Source organism: Sminthopsis crassicaudata, chromosome 6, assembly GCF_048593235.1.
Source record: "Sminthopsis crassicaudata isolate SCR6 chromosome 6, ASM4859323v1, whole genome shotgun sequence".
Classification (NCBI taxonomy): Eukaryota; Metazoa; Chordata; class Mammalia; order Dasyuromorphia; family Dasyuridae; genus Sminthopsis; species Sminthopsis crassicaudata.
In genome coordinates, this window is record NC_133622.1 from 28,178,155 (window position 1) to 28,192,918 (window position 14,764).

The 14,764-nt window shown below is 38.4% G+C and overlaps 1 protein-coding gene across 3 annotated transcripts in view; it reads left to right on the forward strand.

The window, feature by feature from the left end:
• The window catches only part of PGCKA1 (PDCD10 and GCKIII kinases associated 1), an 87,565-nt gene that overhangs the window by 61,035 nt on the left and 11,766 nt on the right, over positions 1–14,764 (forward strand). For all 3 annotated transcript variants that reach the window (XM_074274731.1, XM_074274733.1, XM_074274734.1), the window contains one exon: positions 10,147–10,196. The gene's annotated coding sequence lies outside the window, so the exon portion shown is untranslated. The remainder of the gene's footprint in view (positions 1–10,146; positions 10,197–14,764) is intronic.

The following is a 14,764-nucleotide window of genomic DNA, read 5'->3' on the forward strand; positions in this document are numbered from 1 at the left end:
GATTAACAAAAACTAATTGCACATGGGACTAGAGGATTTCCCCGGGATTCCCTGCCAGCTATAAAATCCTATAAATCTTGAATACAGTAGCTTAGGTAAAAGTTCATAATATAAAAATGTGTCCAGTTGAAAATAAAGAGTCCAAGATAGTTGGTGTTTCCGCTTGCAGTCTCTATTGATTAAAACTCACTCCTTATAAAAATAACATTGATAGCTTATTGGGACACATCATGGACAGGAAAGCCTGGCCAAAATGCCATGGAAGCAATTAGCAGTAAATATAAAATCTTAACACTATTAAAGCATGCACAAGGCTAGCTTGTAGTATTACTATTTATAGTTTAAAAAAAAAACACACACTCATATGAGAAACTTCATTGTAGTACAGTTTTCAGAATAGAAACTGACTTTTGAATGAAACCATTTTATTGGCCATAGTCCAGATGAAAGGTAAATGAAGGTATAAGGAAATATTTTGTTTCTGAGAAATGAAGGTGGGGTAGAAGGAAGTTCAAGTAGTTCAGTATGATTTCAAATCCAGAAAAACGAAGTTCAAAAGGTGCTGCATGTCTCACATTTTTGTAATGTTGGTAATTTTTTTCTTGGTTTTTGTTTGTTTGTTTTGTTTTGTTTTGTTTGTTTTATTTTTTCTTTTGTTTTGTTTTGTTTTTAAGAAAGTCAGGATCCTTTGGATCTGGAAAGAATCTTAAAAGTCACCTGGTCCAGTTTTATATTTTACCTTTGAGGAAAGTGAGGCTCAAAGAACCTAAGTAATTTGCCATACATTGATAGTGGTAGCAAGCCAAGATAAGATTTGAATTCACCCTCTTCCTCTGTCCCAAGCCCTCCCATCTTCTCAACTTCCTTATTATAGTCAAAAGTACCATCATCCCTTTCACCAAGGCTCCTAACCCAGGTGTCATGCCCAATTCCTCACTTTCTCATCTTCTCTATCCAATCTGTTGCTAAGTTCTGTAGATTCTACTTTTTTAACATCTCTCAACATCCCCATCTCTCCTCTGACACTCTGACACCATCCTGGTCTTCATCGCCTCAGGCTTAGACTAATGAATGCAACAGTCTGGCTCTCCACCTCCAAGGCTCTTCCCTATTTCATTTAGTCATTTACTCAGCCAGCAGATTGGTCTTCCTAAAGTGAAGGTATAATCATATCCCCTGCTCTTCGATAAACTCAGCAGCACCTAATGTAGACTTTTAACAAGGGAGATGAGATTGGAGGCAGCCTAAGTCAGGCTGGTCCAATCAAGGGCAACTGCTCCTTTGAACTCTGATGGGTTTCCCACTAGGAATTAGTGTGACCCTAAGACCATCAGACCATCAGTCTTTCTTCCAACCTGGATCTCACAGTCACCAACAAAGGGAAAAACCTTTGGAGAAATAAAATCTATATGTCTCCTCAGCAGTCATATCTACTAAAAACCTGGGAAAGATAAGTTCTTGTTGGCCAAATCCTCAATGTTACTAAATGGCTCAAAATCAGAACTCAGTATGGTTTTATTGATGGAAACAACATAAAATAAATTATCATCTCTGTTGTTTCTGTCTTCTAAGGACAATAGGGACTTCTATTTGACTTGTAGCTGAAATTTCCTATAAATGATATCTTCACCTTTTAGAATGTCAGTTCCTCCAGAGGAGGGATTGTCTTGCTTTTCTATTTGTATTCCCAGCAATTAGCCCATCAGTTTGCCAAAGTGTTAAATAAATGCTTTTTTTTTTTTATTTATTCCTCCACAAGCAGGGAGGGATTTCCAGACAATTTAGGGAATGGCATTGAAAAAAAAAAAAGTCAGAAGGTGGAAGATCTCTGATGTGGTTGCTGGATAATACACTAATTCAGTGCCAGTGATATTCCAAAGTGGTCCTATATTTTCAGAGCACAAAAAATTTAAGTGATAAAGTGGATCATTAGGTTTATCCCACTTTAGTCATATCAATTTGGGGAATCTACTCTAAGGTTACTTCTGATCAATCCATTAAGTATCTACTCCAAGCAAGGCTCGTGTGACAGGCATTCAGAATCCAAGGACAGAAAGAAGAGTCTCCTCTCTCTGAGACCTTCTACAATTTTGATCTTGTCATTTCACCATCCTTTATACCTGATTTATCCCGAGCACTGAGTGCTCTTCTTTTAGATTCTCAACATTTTATAGCACTGTATCAAGTAGTAGTAGTAGTGATTAAAGCATCCTTATTTTATCCAGATCTTATTGGAAAAGCCTCTAGTTTGCTTTCACTATATATAATTTTGGTTCTTAGTTTTAGATTGCCACTATTTACCATATTAAATAAAGGTCCATTTATTCCATTTTTAAATGTTTTTAACAAAAATTGATTTAAATTTTTTCAAAAAGCTTTTTCCACATCAGTTTATATAATCCTATTATTTTTTTAAATGGTTCATCTTATTAATATGCTCTATATGTATTTGCTTAATGTTAAACCAACCTTATATTCCTTGTATAAATCCAACTTGGATATAGTATATGATATTTTTGATATGTTGCTATAAACTCTTTACTAATGTTTTATTTAAATTTATTCATCAATATTCATTAGTGATATTGGTCCCTACTTTTTTTTTCCATTTTGGCTCTACCTAGTTTATATGTTAAAGCCATGTTTGTGTCATAAAAGCAATATGATAGAATCCTTTTGCTGTTTTTTCAAATGATATGTGTAGTAATGAAATTAATTATTCTTTGAATATTTGAGAGAATTGGCTTGTAAAGATATCTGGTCCTTCCACTTCTTTTTCTTTGAATTTCTTTTACAGATTAATTATTTAAATTCCTATTTTATATTCTGCTAATCTTAGCATTTAGTATTTTTGTAAATATCTACTGTATACATACCGAGTGATTCATTATCTATGGTACTTTTCAGCTTAATGCAGTTTCCCTTTTTGTCAAATCTATTTTTGCTGTCACTTTGCCTGAAATCATGATTCTTAGCATGATCCATCAGCATTTTTTTAGTTCAATAAAAGCTTAACAGACTTTTTCTGGCCTTTAACTTTAATTCTGTGTAAATCTTTCTTTCCAGTGTTTTTCTTTTAAACGCACATTATTGGATTCTGCTTTTTAATCTGCTCTGCCTTCCTCTTCCACTTTATGAGTGATTTCATGCCTTTTGCTTTCACAGTTATGATTATTAATTCTTTATCTTGCTCTTTTGTATCTTCTTCCCTTTTTGCCATCTGTCCCTTATATAAAAATAAGAAAAGGATTATAGAAAGAAGTGTGCTCAACACCAGTGCTTTATGTGTGAAGCAACAAACTCCAATCACAGCTTTTATCTTTCTTTCCTTTTATGCCTCTCTACCCAACATACCCTCTAAAAGTTGGTCTATTTTGCATTCTCATTCTCATTTATTCCACTTTTAACCCTCCTTGTTCCTTCCAGTTTTTCTTTCTACCAAACTCTTTGAAAGACACAGACAGAGACAGAGAGAGAGAAAGGAAGGGAGGGAGAGACAGAGACAGAGACAGAGAGAGGGTGGGAAGGAGAAAGGGAGGAAGGGAAGAGAAGGAGAGAAAGAGAAAAGGAGGGAGAAAGGAAGAGGAAGAGGGAGGGAAAAAGGGGAGAGAAAGAGAGTGAGACTGTTTGTGTGCTGCCCTCCTTTGATGAGTTGAATTGAAAGTAATGGCCAGGTCTCTCATCTTACATCAGTGGCAGTTGTGCATGTCCCACTGGAAATTCTTTGTTTCCAGGTATGGATCTCTGGGCTTCCTGCCTTCAAAGCAATTCAGCAGACACCAGGAGAAGGGGAAGATCTTCCCCAAAGAAGAGCCTACCAAATCCATCATTTCACAGCCTTTCTGAACCATGAAGTGGTCATAATCTACACCATTCAGGAAATGGACAAATGTGGCTGAAAGATGAACAAGAATGAAGTAGTCAAATTGCTTACCATTGCGGAGATACCACTCTCCTGGTCAAGGTAGACATCCTGGGCTACCTGCAAACTCCTCTTGACCTTCAAAACAATCTTTTCTGACCACAGGAATGATGTCTGTAAGAGGCAATTTGAGAAGAACTGACACAAGTCCAGGAAGAAGATTTTCCCCAAATATTGCAAGAAATGGCTTGATGATGATGGAAGAAAGTTTGGAGGAAGACTTCAGCAACATGAAAAAGTGCTTCCGGGTGATTCAAGTCATTTCCTAGCCTCAGGTGCACCTGCTCCCTCTGAGGCAGAAGTCTCACCTGATGGAGATCCAGGTGAATGCAGGGAGCGGGACTGAGGAACTAGACTGGCCTGAGAGAATAGTTGGTTGATATCACCAGCTGCTGGCACATTAAGAAACGGCCCGGGGTGGGGGGGGGAACCCCAAACACTAAGGTGTATATAAGATGGCTTGTAGTAAAGGTTAACCCCCTGCCTTCATGGCAATCTCTGTCACTCAGACTGGTCAGAAGGGCTCCTATGACTGCACCAAGATTAATAAAATGATCTATAAATCAGGTTTACCAGATCAAAGATGGAAAACTGATCAAAAACAACGTATCCACTATCTGTCCAACAAGAAACTCTTAGAAGGAATTGTCCACTGTGGTAGAGGGACGGATGACTTCATTGTGCTGAAAGGCTGTGATGTTGGGGACACATTCAATATTGGGCCTTGGGGGAATTTAATTTGAAATTCACCACTGCCTCCACATTTGGCCATGGCTGGTTCCAGACCATGAAGAAGAAAACTTTCATAGATCACTCAAAAAGGGCCATTGCTCAAGAAGAAGCTACCTACTGTTTCCAAGCCAACCTGGAGCTGATGGATTCTCAATAAATTGAAATGGTTGTTGGGGGGGAAAAAAAAAAAAAGTACAAATGACACTTGCTTACTAACCTCTGTCTCCTTATTTGTATAGGTTTTTACTTATACACCCTGATTTTGTTGTTAAGTGCTCTCACTTTTCTTTCTTTGTTTCCTCTCCCTTTACTTTCTGCCTTTAAGATCATCAAAGCATAATAAAAACCACTCCCAAATTGGGACCAATATTTTCCTTTCATATGTTGCTTGTAGATGTTTTGAAGTTATTCTTTTCTTCAGGGTTTATGCCTTGGAAGGATCCCTTTGTATTTCCTCACTCTTCCTGCTTTATTTCCTACATTTTGACTTTATGTTAGGGCTAGGCTCTGTATATTTCTAACATAAAATGTTGAGGCCTTTTATGGTCCTGTTATATTATCTGAGGACCTGTCACTGCAGTTTCCAGGCACTGAGTTCTGAATCAACAATGCCCCTTCTCTGCAACTGTGATCCTTTTCCTAGGTCAGAACAATGGCTCTTCAGACCTCCCCAGCTCCAGAGCACCTGCCTTAGTCATTAGCTATGGGTTGACTATACAATCTTGAGCTGGAAGAATGACTTACCGAACTCTTTCCTCGGCTTTCCCGGTTATTATGCTACCTAGTATTCTTGGACAACTATTGGGATAGTTGTGAAAGAGAACTGGGCTGCTTCCTCCTACTCCACCATCTTTGCTGGTTTCCTGGCAATTTCTCCAAGGGCAGAAATACTATTGATAGATAGAAACCTGCCTTCTGAGTTTTCTCTGTCTATATTCATTCCTTCAGTGACTTTATTCCATCAGGACTTCAAATATCACCTCTGCCATGATAGCTTTTAAAACTCTCTCTCAATAGCCCTGATCTCTCACTAGGATTCTCCTCCATCACCGGAAACTCAACTTGCCCAAAGCCAAATTCATCCTCAAATTCTACTCTTCCTCTCCCTAATTACCCTCCTTTTCTAAAGTTTATCACAATTTTGCCTTCCTAGGTCAAACATCAGAATCATCTTTGACCTTTATCTGTATTTAATCTCACAGATCCCAATCTTTTACTTTGTCTTGTCCCTTTTTGTTGTTGAAGTAAATACTCTTGAATTCATCCCCAGTCCCTCCATCCTCACTGCTCTGATATTGGCCCACATGAGCATCACCCCGCACCAAGAGACCTGTAACAATCTCACAGTATTCTCCCTGCTATTGGCCCTTTCCGTCCCCAATCCATCCCATCCATGACTGCCAAATTAATCATTTTTAAGCCTTTTTTTCATTGTATCATTCTTCCTGCTCAAAGAACAATTTGTTCTACATTGCCTGCTAAATCGAGTTCCTCTAAAATTCTCCTACATTTTTCCATTACCAGTAAGTGGAATTCCTCACTGTGCTTTATACAAGTTCATATAGACAATTATATATGTATATACTTATATGTGTATATACACATATGTATATACATATTTTTTCTCATTTTATTGTCCGTCCTCAAGCTATTCCCCATATGGCCTCTTTCTACCTTTAGGAATAGAGGCTAGGCCTGTGATTTCCTTTGTGTAAAGAATTCCCAAATAAGGAAAAGTCCTACACAACTGAGGAGAGCCTCCTTCATAACTTGAAGTCTTAGACGACTGCCTAATGTTCCCTAAGGTCACAACTCGCCCAGGGCCATGTCAATAGTATCAAAGGTGGGACTTAGATTTAAGTCTTCTTCCTGACTGGCTTAAAGGTTAGCTCCCTAACCTTAAGACTCCCAGCTACCTCTTACCTTTATACAAATACTCTGCTAATGAGGCCTTTGTTGTAAACTGGAGCACATAGTTTGAATGCAGATAAGACCATAGAAATGGAGATTAGAATGTGATCTTTTGGTTTAAAATATTTTGAGATAATAGAACTTAATGTTTTGTCCCTTGCCCTGATTCTAAATATAAAAAGGTAAAACTGCATCTTATTTTCAAGTAATGGAAACCTATTTAAAGGGTTATTGGAAGCAAAAAATATTGCCCCAATGCAGGGATTTTAGAGAGAAATTAAAAACCTGAGCCAAAAAATGTATTTCACCATTTTAAGGTTTCCTGATAAGTCTGGATGCCCATTTAACCAGGAGATGGGCATTTTAAGATAATAATACTACCTGGCTTCATGTTTTATTCCTTGCATTAATTCTAAGAAGAATAAAAAAAGGTAAAATTGCATCTTCCTTTCAAGTAATGGAAACCTATTTAAAGGGTTATTGGAAGCAAAAAAATTGCCCAAATGCAGAGAAATTAAAAACTGGACCAAAAATAGATTCAACTATTTTAAGATTCCCTGATAAATCTGGAGATTCATTTGTCCAGAAGACGGGGTAAACTATAGAAAGGTGATATCAAAATATCTACTTTTATTACAGCACCCTTGAAAAACATGGAAGTAGATGGTAAATATTTTGAACATCTATTTTTTTTAAGCTATATGCTATAACTAACATCATGATTTCATCATGAATTTATCATTTACTAAAATGTATACATTTCCTAAATGTACATGTATGTGTCATTCAGGAAATATACTATCAGAAAAAGGAAATGGGACTGATTCTGTGGCATGAGAATGAGTAAAGGATAATAGATGGATGGACAGCCCAAGGAGTACTTTACTGTCCTAGCAGAGTATCTCCAGCACTTTAGATAGATACTCTGTGAGAAAACAGTCTATGGAAGAACTTGAATTTAAAATTGTGTAAGATGAGGAAGTAATAATGAGTTATAATAGTGGAGGGAGTGGATATTTGTTGGAAATTACTGGAATATAGAATATATATTACATATTTTATTGAAATACCCTCTACCTATTGATTGATTTTCTGATTGTTTCATGTGTGGCTTTGATGGGCTGTATACCCGATTTCCAAGGATCAGTTAAATTGGAAGTGGTTCATTAGATTGGCTGAGTTAGCCCCATTAGCCTTGAACACCATCTCCTAAATGCCAGAGGGTTTCCAAATGATGTCACTGGAAAGATTGGATCAATGAAATCATAAATTCCTAAATCATGGAAATATGGAATGAGAGCAGTGCTTCTCGTTGGGATTGAAAGATCTTTAATTATTTAATAGATTGAGGGAATTAAAATGACATGGGCCAAAGTTACACAAGTAAACCTTTGAGCTGAGTTTTCCCCAAATCAAAGTCTTTCCCTTAACAACTACCTTATCACTTGATGTCACATTGACTCCACATTGAGTCTATGCATGTCCCTAAGTCCCTGCTTGTTTTCATGATTTCATTTTCTCTTCTGCAGTGAGGGGACAACTTCAACAAACTCAAATCAACTCAACATTTTTTAACATTTATTACACGTAAGACGCCATGTGAGACACTAGGGATACAGATCGGCAGACATTTATTAAAGAAACAAATACCTTGTTAAGCAAACATACTAAGTCCAGGAGCTATCATCCCCTTTCATTCACTAATTGAATGTGTGGGCCTCCTCTTCTTCTACACTATGAGGAAGTTGAACTTAATGATCTTGAGATTACCAACAAGACGGTATGTTCCTAAGACATTATATAACCTTGTCACCCCTGAACTGGCAATATAGCTGAATTATTAGTTCAGGGATAACATTCAGCATTTGAAGGTAAATGATAGTCTTGGGACTTCTTCCCTCTTAGATTCTTTCTCCTTTCTTTTAAGAAAAAAAGAAATTCTCTCTTTTTAATTTTCTTTCTCTATACAATCTCATCCAGTGAAATAACTTCTATTATTATTTCCTGACAAATGTCTACCACCCTACACTCTCTCCTAAACCTCAGCCCTACCTGTATTTTCCATTAGTAATTCAAACTCTGTGTACAAAACTGAAGGCACCATATCTCTCCCAAGTCGTTCCATCTCCCGGCTTTCCTGTTTCTTATGATAACACCGTCATTGGCTTTGGTCATTGCATGTAGCATGTCGAGAGGAAGGAGTGTCCTAAGAATTCAGATACTTTGCCCTAGCAGGAACATCCAGGTGTCTTGTCATTTGTATGAGCAGATATGACAGTGTATTAAATAAATGAAATACATGGCCATTTATCCATCCTTACTTTCTGGCATTGGCGATAGATGAGTCAGGCTAGGTACCATCAAATGTCTTGAGATATACCCATGAAAAGTAACCAGGGAAGTATTTTTGGACAATAAATACAGTAAAGCCACCAGAAAGGCGTCTCATTACTGCAAGCAACAGAAAGCTACAGAGACAGCTGGTGACTCGGGGTAGAGGCCTAGAAGCAGGAGGATCTGAATTCAAGTCCAGCCTCCGACAGTTCCTATCTGTGTGATCCTGACAAAAAGATCCACTAGAGAAAGAAATGGCAACACCACCCTATTATCTTTGTGGTCTATGGAGAGTGGAACAAGATTGAGCAGCAGAGAAAAAAATCCAGTCATCCCATTTATTTGATATCATGAGGATACTCCACACTATTGAAATTTTCCAAATAATTAAAACTTACTTTTTCATATGCTGACATTGTCCCAAAAGGTCAGAGTAGACGGGAATAGACTGGACATCTAATTTCATTTGATAGAGGAGGCTCCTTTTAAGGAATTTCTTCTACCAATACAGATCAATTATCCATCGAGATTCCCCTGTTCTTGTTCTTGAGATATGAATTGCCTAGAACCTGGGGGAAAGAGGGATTTAGGAATTTGACTAGGATTATGTGGCCAGTACGCGTCAGAGACACAGTCTTCCTGGCTCCCAGGCCAGCTCTCTGTCCAGAAAAAAACATACTGCCTCTTAACCCAATGGAAGCTTTTCTTGATGACTCAGGTCTCTCTCTCTACCTTCTGTGCCCTCATCTATTTTCATTTCTGTTTCCATTAAAAAAGTTAGGACCTCATTACCTGGGATCCATGGTCTTTCTCTCCACTTCAGTGCATCCTACCTATCACATCCTAAGTCGTGTCAGACCCCGAAAAGTCTGAGAGCAGACTTAGTGACAAACCATGTGTGAGCCAAAGACCATTCTGACTAAATTTGAAGAAGCTGTTTTGAGGATGTGTTCCAGATGATTAAGACTGTAGAATGTGACCTCTGAGGAAGTCAGGTGTCCTGACATCATCCTTAGACAGTACAAGAGTTTTATGATTGCTTTGGATACTTATTACCTATCCTCACGTGTTTCCTTCCATGGCCATCCCTAGACCTTGCATAATTTCAGTAGGAGCAGGGCTGTGAAAAACAAATCGCCTCTTTCCCCAGGCTTCTGATTTTTCATGTTCTTAGGCACAGACTGAAGTGTAAAAAGATAGTAACTTACAAAACGTGATATTTAACCTTTTTTTTTTTTTTTAAACAGGAAGGAAAATTAAATTTTACAAGATAAACTAATGGACAATCCCCCTACAGGTAAGCCATTTCATTTTCTTTTTGTATGTTTTGAAAGAGAATTCCCACTTTCAGTTTACCATATGTTATATTATATCCTATCACATCCTATCATATCATTATATCAATATAAGATTAAAGCTGAAAGGAACCTTTGAGATCATTTAATCCAAGCTGTTCATTTTATAGGTGCAAAAGTTGAGATCCAAGGGAGAGCAGGTTAACCTTAAAATAAAGTTAGTTGCGGAGATTAGAACTAAGGTTGTAGGATTATAGATTTAGATCTGAAAGAGACATGAGAGATCATCTAGTCCCTCCTAATTTTGCAAAGCAGGCAACTGAGGCTCAAAGAGCTTAAGTGATGTGCTCCAAATCACAGCTGGAAGAGGCAGAGCCCAGCTTTGAATTCAGGTGCTCTGACTCCAAACCGAGTTCTTTGGAATAGGAATTCTGTGTTTATTCCACTACACTGTATGCAGAATTTATTATCTTCAATGATCACATTATACAGGGCAGTCCTGGAAGTCTCTTTCTTTTTTACTTGGATTTTTACTTCTTATTGAGTTAAATCCTATTCAACTCTTCATGATCCTATTTTCTGGTATTGAAGGGGTTTGCCATTTTCTTCCCCAGTTCATTTTATAGAAGAGGAAACTGAGGCAAACAGGGTTAAGGGACTTGCCCAGGGTTACATGTTAGTAAGTATCTGAGGCTGGATTTGAACTTGGGTCTCCTGACTCCAGGCTTAGAGCTCTAGCCACCTAGATGCCCTTTGGATTTTAGAATAACATTCTCCTGTAGTTGCTGTGGTTTTGTCAAAACTTTCTCAAACAGATGTGACAAAACACATCCCGGCCAAAATTTCGTCACCACTCGACTACTTCCTTGGCAATACCCAAGGGATCAGGAACTTTTCTTTGAATGAGTGCATGAGCACATAACGCTTTTTTCTTGGGCCATCCATTCCACATAGTTCCAACTGAAATTGGAGTCCCTTAAGGGCAGAGAGGGAGTTCCCAGAGGCAGGATCACTCTCACCCCATTTAGTACCCACGCCCTAAATGGGCACTTCCCTTTCCTGATTATTTACATTTCTACATCGCCTCTGTTTCTGAAATCACAAGTACACAGTTGCTATATACAATCCTTCACATTTCGTCTTTCTTTACACCCTCCACAGTATCTAGCATTGTGCCATATCCATGGTAAGAAGTCAATAAATATGTCCAGATGGTGTTGAAACACGCTCGGACAATTAAAGTGGAGGAAGTCATGAGTTATAAACAATACAAGTCACCCAATTCAACAAAGATGTATTTTTTTTTATTAAAGCTTTTTTATTTATAAAACATATGCCTGGATAATTTTTCAACATTGGCCCTTGCGAAACCTTCTGTTCCAACTTTCCCCCTTCTTCCCTCCCACTCCCTCCCCTAGATGGCAGGTAGCCCAATACATGTTAAATATGTTAAAGTATATGTTAAATCCAATATATTTATACGGTTATCTATTCAACAAATATCTTAAATATTGTTGAATTGCAGCAGGTCAAGTCAGCTAGCTTTTATTAAGTTACCAACGAAGTGTCAGACATTATGCTAATCCCCAGGGTTACAAAAAAAATAGCCCTTGCTCTCAAGAAGTTCACAGTTTAACATGGAAGACAACATGCAAACAACTAGAGAAGGTATATACGGGATAAATTGAAGATGATCTCAGAAGGAAGGGAATTAAAATTAGGGAGGGAGGACTGGGAAAGGTTTCTGGCAGAAAGTAAGACTTCATCTGAGACTTGAAGGAAACTAAGAGGTAGAAATGAACAGGAAGTTCGTTTCAGACATGGAGAAGAATGATGAAAATGCTTGATGTTGGGAGATAAGAGTGTCATGTGTGAAGAACATTAAGATCAATCTCCTTTATTGAACGATAACAAAGTTCAAAGCAATATGCTAGGCACTGTGACTGCAAAGACCAAAAAAAAATTTCTTCAAGGAGATTGATTACATTTTACTCTCTGCAAAAATTTGAGCTAAGGACTTATAATTTATTATTACCTCCTTGTACCACCGTTTCCTGTTTCATTTCCCAGGGCACCCTTCTAAATTACAGTATGTGCTGTAAGGGAAGAGAAAAGGAGAGGAAGTCTTCTCTTCCTTGGCCCAAAGCCCACCTTCCAATTCCAGAGCAAAATATTTCTTCAAAGCTGCTCTGATTTAGTAGCTTCCCATGGTTCTGCCCATAAGATAGCCTTGAATTCAGCTTTCCTGCTTCTGGATCAGAGATTAACAAATAGCTTTTTTTTGTTTCTTTTTGTTTTTGTTGTTTTAGAAGTCATCTAATGCCCAGTTTCTTAAACTGTGGGTCATAACTGCATATGGAGTCTTGTAACTGAATGTGGGGGTCGTGAAATTATAGTTTACTATTATTAAATGTTTCGTTTGTGTTACTTTATATATCCATATACCCGAGCCACATAACAATTTCTCTGCACGAGTGGAGAAAACTCAAGATACCCCGACATGATCCCCTCACCTTATTTCTAGAAGCAGAGATTTGAGGCCCTAAGAGATTGAGTGACAGGTCCTGGCAAAATTATTCTATCCTTAAAAATAGACAGGAAAGTAGATTCTAAAATCTGGCTGTGCCCTACTGGATTATATTATAGGGTGGTTGGTCAGTTGGTCATACTATATAATAAGCATTTATTGAGCACTTTCTACATACCAGATTCTAAGCTAAATTCTGGGAATACAAAGAAAGGCAATAACACTTTCCCTAGTCTCAAAGAGCTCACAATCTATTGGAGGAAATAGTATGGGGAAAAACTGCATGGAAGATATAAAGTTGGTGAAGAATAATCTCCAAAGGCAAAACTATCTGTATTCAAACCTCCAGGAAATCCACTAACTCCGCCATTTTTTACCTTCATGGGATTTAGTCAAAGTGGCTACTTCCAAACTTCTCATCTTCATCATCTAATTGCTATCTCCCCTGTATTCTTCATAATAGCTTATATCTATTATTAGATTATTAGATCTATTAGATCTTAGATAATCTAGATATTAGGTAAATTAGATATTATTATATCTAAGTATATTATATTAGATAATATAAGCTATTTAATTCTCCTGTACAAAGTCTATGGGATAGATTGAATACTACTGACAGATTCCTGAAAGGTTCCCTGATGCCATTTGTGGCTTTTGAAAATTTTGATCTTTGGATGAATGAATGGAAAAAATATTAAGTGTTAATTATGTACAAAATACTGAGCTAAACTCTAGGAATACAAACAGACTAATAAGACAGCCCCTTCTCTGAGAGACTCACTTTCTAAGGGACAAGGCAACATACATGGAAGGTTTCAGTCGCAAGTCACTTAAGTTCTAAAAGTCCTTAAGGTGCTGTGGCAGCAGCAAATAGCCCTGCCTCTTCTTTAATGTCATTTTTACCTGATAGAATCATGCTCCTCTCCAGTGATTTAAGCGTTGGGGAATGCTAACTAAGGACTCGGATGGCCAGAACTTTCCTTTCCAGACTTTTAGTAGCTGTGTGTGGGGAATAAGGGTAAGGGGCTGGGAGAGTGAGAAGTGGGTCCTCAGAACTGTATTCCTGTGGCTGTTGAGTTCACCTGCTCATCAGGAGCAGTTGGTCGGCTGTGGTCACAGTGAGGAAGACTTCTCAAAGCAATGGCTTTTCTCACAGCTTCTCTCCGGGAAGTCAGGCTAGGCATTTGAGGGCACTGTTGTCCTTAGGGCTCATGGAGCACAAACACCTTCTTTCTCTCCGTGGGGGTATTACGCTGCTTCAGCTAGGCCACCTTGTCTACCCCAGGTGGCCATGGGTCTGCTCTTGGTGGAGAAGGCCCCTTCTGTACAACAGTCTGAGCTAATGAAGCAGAAGTGAGGGACATTGTGCCCTCCTCTACCCCCTTCCTTGATCTCATCTGCCAGTAAGTGGCAGCTGGTGGGGGGTGGCAGGGAGAGGGAACCCCTTTTCTGTACAAGATTGTCCCTTCTCGGTCTTGTTTGTTAGATTTCCATCTGAATCATACTCAGTAAAGATGGATCTCCCCCAGAAAGAGGGGGTTCCATTCAGAGCCCTCTGCTTCTCCTTCTGATTATTTATCTTCTCAACTCCATCAGCTCCTTGGTAGAAGAACCAAGACAAAGTAATTTCATGGAAATAGAGAGAAAATATTTCCAAAGAGAAGAGAAGTATCAAAAACTGCAGATAAGTTAAGAAGAATGAGGAATTTTTTAAAAAAGTAATTAGATTTGGCATTTAAAAGATCACTGGTCCCTTTGGATCAGGCCCCAGAACCGTATCCATGGGTCTTGGTAAGGTCCGGCAGTACCTTCCTGAGCCATTCACCAGGACTAGAAAGGGAAAGAGGCAAAGCTGGACACAAGGTGAGCTGCTGAAAATGCTGAAATGTAAAAGTCACTGAACTTGGCGCAAATAAATAATTTAAATGGGAAACTTCCAGCTAAGAGCAGCTATTCGCTTCCTCACCCAACCACACCCTGCTCCCCATTTACAGAGTCCTGATGTGTCCGTCTATCTCAAGGCCCAAGGGTACATCCCCA